General features: G+C 35.9%; 1 pseudogene; it reads right to left on the bottom strand.

Annotated features, from left to right (window-relative positions):
- Positions 1–1857: 1857 nt before the first annotated feature.
- LOC110888482 lies at positions 1858–4930 on the bottom strand (annotated as a pseudogene).
- Positions 4931–8048: the final 3118 nt, after the last annotated feature.

Genomic DNA, 8048 nt, shown 5'->3' with positions numbered 1-8048 from the left:
TGGTTATTTAATGTGATGTTGCTTTCTTGAACTAAGAATTTGTACATATTTATCTATCGCATCTGTCATATCTTTTATCTAATTATGTGGAGCAAAAATGTTGATGAAATAGTATAATTAAGCGTGACATTAGTGTAAGAAAATAGAAAAATTCTGACCATAAATTTTATCTACCTATGACCAACGTACCTAACAATGTGTCGAAGAGAACTTAAATCCATCATTTAAAACTATTTCTCTCAAAATTTTATAAGATTTTCAGTGGCGAAGCGAAACGGCAACGATAGTAGCAACAGTGGCACGGACCCAAGATTTATAATCTAGGGGGTGGGGGGGGGGGGTGTTCGGGGGGCTTAACCGAACTTGTAGGTGGGACGATGGGGATTTTTACCTAAAAGTTACAATATTTTTTATTTTTATTTTTAAATTTTTATTTATTTATTTTTTTTTTTTGTGAGGGAGAAAGGTGTCACAGAGTAGGTCCGCCACTAAGTAGTAGCCGAGTCATCGGTGGCCATATTGACCAGCAATAAGAGGTGGGTAGGGTTTGATATAACAAATGCATGAGTTATAGAATTGCAATAAATTAGTGAAGTATGTGTAGTTTTGCAATAAATTCCCCTTAAATTTTTTAATGTAAAATTGTCATTTGAACTTTAATACGCGTAAGCTTGAAAATAGAGTGGGTCTTTTCTAATTTTGTTGATAGTTGGAATATAATTTTTTTGGATTTTTAAATATATTTAATGGCATATTTGTATACCATCCTTGGTTGTTATTGATAGTTGGAATATAATTCTTTTGGATTTTTTAATATATTTAATGGCATATCTGTATACCATCCTTGATTTTTAGCATGACATATGCATATTTACTGAGAATGACATCATAAATTCATGATTCATTTATTTCTGTCTGGGAACCACCGAATTAAAATCAACGTCTCATCTCTATAATTGTGTTTATCTAAAAATAAATATTCAAAAGTATATTCTTCTTCAGGTTAAATATTAAAAATACTAGTGGGGTGCCCGCATGATGCGGCGGGAGCACAACACCGATTGTCTAAGTAGTTCTCTTAACAAATATAACTTAGTTATTGTGATGGACCGATCGCTATTACTCTTAATATATTAGATTATTGTTATGTGGTTAGATTCTAATTACTTTTAATAAAAGGTCTTTCTAATCTATGTTTCATCTCAAAAGTAAGGTTCTCGCAACAAAAACATATAAAGTTTTAAAACATTAATTAGCTTACACAACTTTTAGTTTTACTCTTAAATTTGCACATCTTCTAATTTTACTCTTAAGAAAGAATACTTTTAGATTTTTTTTTTAACTAACTTACACTCCATTTAATTTTACTTTTAAATCTACACATTTAGGGTGGACGGTATGGTAGTGGTGAGTGAGGCGGGGATGGCACTTTGCCGCGTGGGAAACCATTGCCAGCCCTTGTTCGGTGAGTGGGGAGTGTCCAAGTCGGTGTATACTCACCAAGTGAGAAACCGAGAGAGAAGAGAAGTGATGTAGGAGAGAGAGGGTTAATGGTGGGTTCCAACCCCTTTCAACCAATCACAATTTTTTTTTAAATTGTTTATCACTCTCTATATGTTTATGTTTGACCCTAAACAAAAAATAAATAAATTACCAGTCACTATCAGGTAAGTGGCATAAAAATATCCATATTGAACAACTCACACACATATTCTCTGTTTCTGAATCTTGAAAGTACAATGAGGAGTGCATGCATGAAGGCAAATCAAATAACAACTTGAATATTAAGGCATCAAATAGAGTTGCATATGTAGTAAATGTGTTGCTCCCTCATTAAACATTTTTTGTGTATATGCTTCAACAAGTTTTTTGGGCCTTGTTTACACTTGTTCTCAGTAGAGATATAACTTGAGCTGGTTCTAGAGCTCCAAATACCACTTGTAGCTGCATCAATAGTAGAAGGCCTTAAACCTCCATTAACCTGCATCCCAGTAAAACATAATTTCATGAAATATAAGTTTGCTCACAAGATATAAATAAACGTACAAGTATGAACAGTGGCGGAACTAGAAGAAATATTTAGGGGTATCCCAAATTTTTTTACGATACATTTATAGAACAAAATTTTTTTTACCTGCATTACGGAGCGGGGCTGATCCTGAAAATTCAAGTGCCCTGGGTGAGCCAAAAAAAGGCCCTTAGGCCTTACCGAATTAAATTTTATAAACTAGTTTTTTTTTAAGTTATTAGTATTTAAGTAAACGAATCAATATTGAACATATCACATTTGGGGTAGGCTTTATGAATTAATATTAGCAATAAGTTTTTAGATATTAGATTGAGCTAGGTTTATTTTTAATTTTTAGATCGAAATTAAACAATTCAAGAACTCAAGAAGAAAAGAAATAAAGAATACTCACAACTCACAATCACAATTAGCACAACAATCTAATACACTATTGGGTTATTATTTGGTTAGTTGGGCTAATTACTATTGGGCTATCATTTGTTTTTTGGGCTAATATAATCAGTATTATTTGGGCTTGATTTCAGTTTGTAAATTTTTTTTTCAGAGGTGTCCTAGTACTTGTTGAGGGGTGTCCTTAGTATAAAAATCGAAAAAAAAAATAAAATTTTACACTACCGGAAAAAAGTTGAGCCGTAGCCCGTGCTACGCCCCAACTTACATTAGGTCCGCCCCTGAGTATGAATATGTTCACGCATTAAATTACAATAAAGGTTGTAGGTATGAAATAACTAACCTCTACATCAAGTGTTGGGTACTTCTCTCTCAACGTGCGTACCTAAAACCAAATTGAGAAATAACAAAAATCAATTAAGAAACTCAAATCGGGAATTTAGAAAATTTCCCTTAAGCACAGCTCGTGTACCTTGTTCATCATATCAGGCATGAACTTCTGCCCACCAAATAAGGTTCCATAGTCATAACAAGAACCATTTCAACAGGATGTTCACCTTCAAGCTATGAACACATAGAAGAAAATTATTAATCTACTGATAAAAGGGGTTCTTTTACTGTTTGAACCATCTGTGCAAAAGCTATAACGAGAAAAATAATTTAAGAACAGATAATAGATAAGATACCGGTGGAAACACTTCTTCAATGGGTGTTCCTGGCTTTAACGCCACACCAGGTCGCATTCCCTTGGACTTGATTCGTTAAACAAGTTCAAGCCAGTTATCTGACAACAAGTAACATGTTTGAATAAAATTAGAACACAAATCACCAAAAAATGAACAGTGAAAATGCAATTTATGCAAATAACATATATATCCCACCTTTTGACACCTCAACGTGAAATGTGAAACCGGAAGCACCAGCTTTTCAAGTCCCCAAATGATGGGTTATTATTGTTGGTCGGTTACGAACAACTCCTCATTCAATCAATTCGTTTATAACTCTTTGAATTCCATTTATTATTTTTAACTTGAAGACTTCTAATTGACTCTATTCGTCGGTTTCATTTTGAATTACTTCTCTTTGAATTCCATTTTATATTTTTAACTTGAAGACTTCTAATTTACCTCTATTTCATTATTCATTAAACTATTTTATTATTAATTTAATATTGATATAAAAAGACTATCTTGCCCCTTACGAACTTAGTTAAGTTATTGTACCATATGCATAAAATGTTGTAATTACTTAAATTTGGTGGGAATCCTTGAGTTAAAAAGGAGTTTTATCATTTTACTTTCATAAAATTGATATTAAAATGGCCAATATAGCCATCTTCTGTGACAACCGGTAATTAACGGCTTCTAATTACGCGATTAACAAACGTTTAAGGCGATAATAAGTAGTTTTTAAGGCACGAATTAACTTAATTAGGCTCTTGGGATGCGTAGGAACATTTATTCGACTATACAGTGCGCGTATGGTGATTTACGGGGAATCTGCTGAATACTACGCGGCAACGAATTGATGACGTACAAAATACTGACAACGCCGACAAATACGAAGTTTATACGTATAATTTAAAGTTATGTATTTCATTTTTCGAAAACCTCATGCTTTCGAACGGCACAAAACGCAAACGTGAACGAAAGACGCGGAAACAATGGCGCACCGACAATCAACGACGAAACGAAAGCACCAGACTCGAGTTATGTCTCGATATTAATATATTACGATATATTTAGCTCCGTAATCAAATTTTAATTTTCACAGTTGAAACCGAATCGAAAAACGGACTAAAACGACAACAACGCAATTTTCGTGATTAATACCGTAATCAACGAACGGGCGCGCAAACGTCTACCAATACCAGTTCACGAACATTTAACCCGAAATTATAAATTACGACGTTACGAAGAGTTCGGGTTTTGATAACGGGTCTCGTAGGAATTACGAGCCACTTAAACACGAGATTGGGCTTGTGGGCCTGGGCCCAAGCCCAAGCCCACTTGAAACAATACTTAACCCTACCTATAAAAGACTAGTTATAGCCTAATACCTCATCTTGAAAATACTGAACCAAACCTACACGCACACAACCTGATTAGTTTCCTTCTTCTCCTTCACTCCTTGTTCTTGAAAACCCTAATCTAAAAACAACACAGAACTTTGATCTCTACCCTCTACATCTTGGTTCTATAGCAAATACACATACAAAACAACCTCATCTACAAAGCATACACACTCAAAACCCACAATTAGACCCCTCCACCCCCTCGATCGACAAAACAAACCACCACCACCACTGTCCGGTGGTGGTGTGGCGACGAAGATCAGAAGAGGCGAGATAGAGAGAGATAGACTGGAGAGAAGGAGAGAGAGAGCGATAGAGATTTGGAGCGGCGCCGCCGCTCACGGCGGCAGCAGTGGAGGAGACGGCGGTGGTGCCATTTTATTCCGACGAAAGTCACCAGTAAACCCTCCTGCTCTCTTCCATTTGAAATTTCTCATATGTCAAGCGTGAATCGAAAGAGAATTGATTTTTTTTATTTTTCTTTTCCGATGCTGAAGACGATTATGGCGGTGACGGAGCCGGGGATCAGATTCGAGCACCGGCGATGACGATGATGGCGGTGACGATTATATATATATATATTTTTTTGTTTTTGACTCGGATTATAATGAATCCAGATTCGTCTGAATGTTTGGTTTTGAATTGTTCGGGTTTTGTTCCAGAATTGGTTCAGTCTCGGCTCGGTCTAGTCCGGTTCACGATTCACATTGGTCTCTACTCAGATTTGTTTGGTGTTCGGGTCAAGAACTGGTCCAACTCGGTTGACCCGGTCAAACCGAGTCAACTCGGTCAACGACGGTCAAACAGGTCAACAACAGTCAACGAAGGACCCGGTAAAGTTGTTAGCGTAGCGAAGTGGCTTACATTAGACTTTTAGTTAGTTTACGCGACCGAGCTCGACCCGATTCGACTAATTATTAGTTTAGTTTTGATACTTTGATGAAAACTATATATTGTGACTACCTTGCGTTGAATTATCGTTGAATTTTGAAAATATACGATAACTTTTATTGTCGGGTTATTCTAAAAACAGAGGAAACTCTGTCCGACTTTCATAAAAATCCGAAACACGACATGTATTTATAGTTTCAAAAACGACACTTAATGGAGTTCGAGTTTATTTATTTATTTATTTAAATAAATATAATATATATTTATTTGACGACGATCTACGGTTTACCAAAACGAGGTATAAGTTAACGAAACCCAACACATATTTAGATAAATAAAATTATCTATACTTATTCAAATATTGAAAATCCGATCGACTTTATAACATAAATATAATAGTTTATATTTATTTCAAATATCGCGAATCCGAATACTTACTTCACGCATCAACCTTAAACGCTTTTGGTGAACTATATATATACTTGTTATACTTATTTCAAGCGTCGACGACTCGAATATTTTCTAGTATTTTTATAACAATAGTATATTTGTTTGCGTTCGTTACAAAACATCAAGTTTTCGAATAGATGTATATGTATATATGTTTATTTATTTCCATCCTACGAAAACTACAACGGTATATTACCGTATCATATACGACACAACAAGACGCACCCTTACCCGTATACGTATTTCTATTCGCGTCAACTAACACGACTTTGTAAAAATATTTATGTTTATATATAAATTTAGATATTCTAAATCACACAAAAACTAAGTCGATCTCGAGACTTAGTATTTGTCCCGCTTAAATGGGATCAAATAACCATAAATTGGTTATTTCAAAACCAAGACGATAACACTATACTAGAATCGTTTAGATAACGATTCGGTAGAGCTCGGACACGTAGTTTAACTACGTCTTTAAACTAGAAACTGATAAGTTATTCCCTGTTAGGAATACTATAGATGCACGCTAGCTACATCACATTCGTGGAATGACATCACGGAATCACGTTAAGCTAGCTTTGCACAGGAACATCCAGGTGAGTTCATAACCCCCACCTTTTCTAGTTTTACATTTTTACAAATGTTTTCGGGGGTGGAAAGACATGCAAGTTTTTGCAAAAACAAACAACTTTTCGATGAACGAAAACTCATACTTTTAAATCGTTTTACGAATGGATTTCAAGGAACTTAAACGGTTTACGAACGCTTTATACTAAACATACCGGTTTTACAAAACACACGCGTATCTACGAAACGTGCATGATTTTCATGTCTAGAGACGGGAATGTCCTAGCTACAACAACGAGACTGGGTTTGTCTGCGTACGCAAAACGAGACCACCCAGTGAGTTCATGTTCCCCTTTTCTTTTAAACGTTTTCGGTTTTATAACTCTCGGGGGAAATACATGTTACTATGGTATGGTTAAGCAACAAAATGAATTAGTAGATCACGTGCGAATAGGCTGATACTTAAAGCACCATTAATCTTGTTTAAGACCACGGAACAAAGGGGGTAGATCTATCGGGTACAGGGCGAGCCCCACTCACGAGTCCTTGTGTGACCACATGGAGTTTCCTTTGTTACCCTCGCCGGGTGGACCGGTACTAAATCGCTTACGGGTTGGTGGCTTCCTATGTCGGCACACATATTAATGTCCTAGCTACACATTAATGATCAACATATTCATTTACGCTTTACATATCGGATTTCGACAGCTAAACTTTCAAATGTCTTTAAGATTCATTTGACACAAACTCACAAATACATGGATTTACAAACATTGGTAACATTTTCAACTTATGTACAAGTAAGAGGACGAGTTGGTCCTACTTACAAAGACTCTCATGGGCTAGACTCAAAACTTTCATATATCATGTCAAGAAAATAATTTTACTATATTTTCTCAACAACTTTGAAACCGGTTATCAAAAAGATTTATTTTAAATCTTTTCAAAACAAACTATGAACTCGCTCAACTTTATGTTGACTTTTTCGCATGTTCTTTCTCAGGTAGCATTATCAAAACTATGGAACGGTTGGAATAGGAGAACCCATGGAAATTCGAGTACCTAGCAGGCGTTCACTGTTTAGAAGTCTTAACCTTTGGCTTCCGCTGTGCAATGAAGATACCGGTCCAGTCACACCAAGCTCTGATATTTCGGGGTGTGACAGATTGGTATCAGAGCTATAGGTTTCAGCGAATTAGGTTCTTGTAGAGATACCTAGGCTTTAACCTCACTTTCCCTCTGGGTACTTAGATTTTTAAGACTTGAACATATATAGAACGCCTAGGACTTGAATATGGGTTCCAACCGTTGCCGAAACAATGAGAGAACATTTTGGTCTACACATACGTTAGTGTTGTGTTGGATACACGGTACATGAAACGATTACATATAGTAAGCAAAACCTTGAGAGTTTTGGATAACATGCATTTAGGACCTTTGGAAAACTTACGTCGAAACTCATTAGAGGTCCTCACTTAGAAACTGCGACTATTAACTCGGGCAAACGCCATTATATTATGTCGTCTATGCTATCTTACTTACCCGAGCAGGTAACCTACGCGGAACGAAACGCCATTGCACATGAATACATGAAAACTCAAATTATACGTTAACGGATGTCGGAGCACATCACATTCTACATAGAAC

Source organism: Helianthus annuus, chromosome 1, assembly GCF_002127325.2.
Source record: "Helianthus annuus cultivar XRQ/B chromosome 1, HanXRQr2.0-SUNRISE, whole genome shotgun sequence".
Classification (NCBI taxonomy): Eukaryota; Viridiplantae; Streptophyta; class Magnoliopsida; order Asterales; family Asteraceae; genus Helianthus; species Helianthus annuus.
Note: the sequence above shows the minus strand (reverse complement) of the source record. Positions and strands in the feature narration are given on the sequence as shown.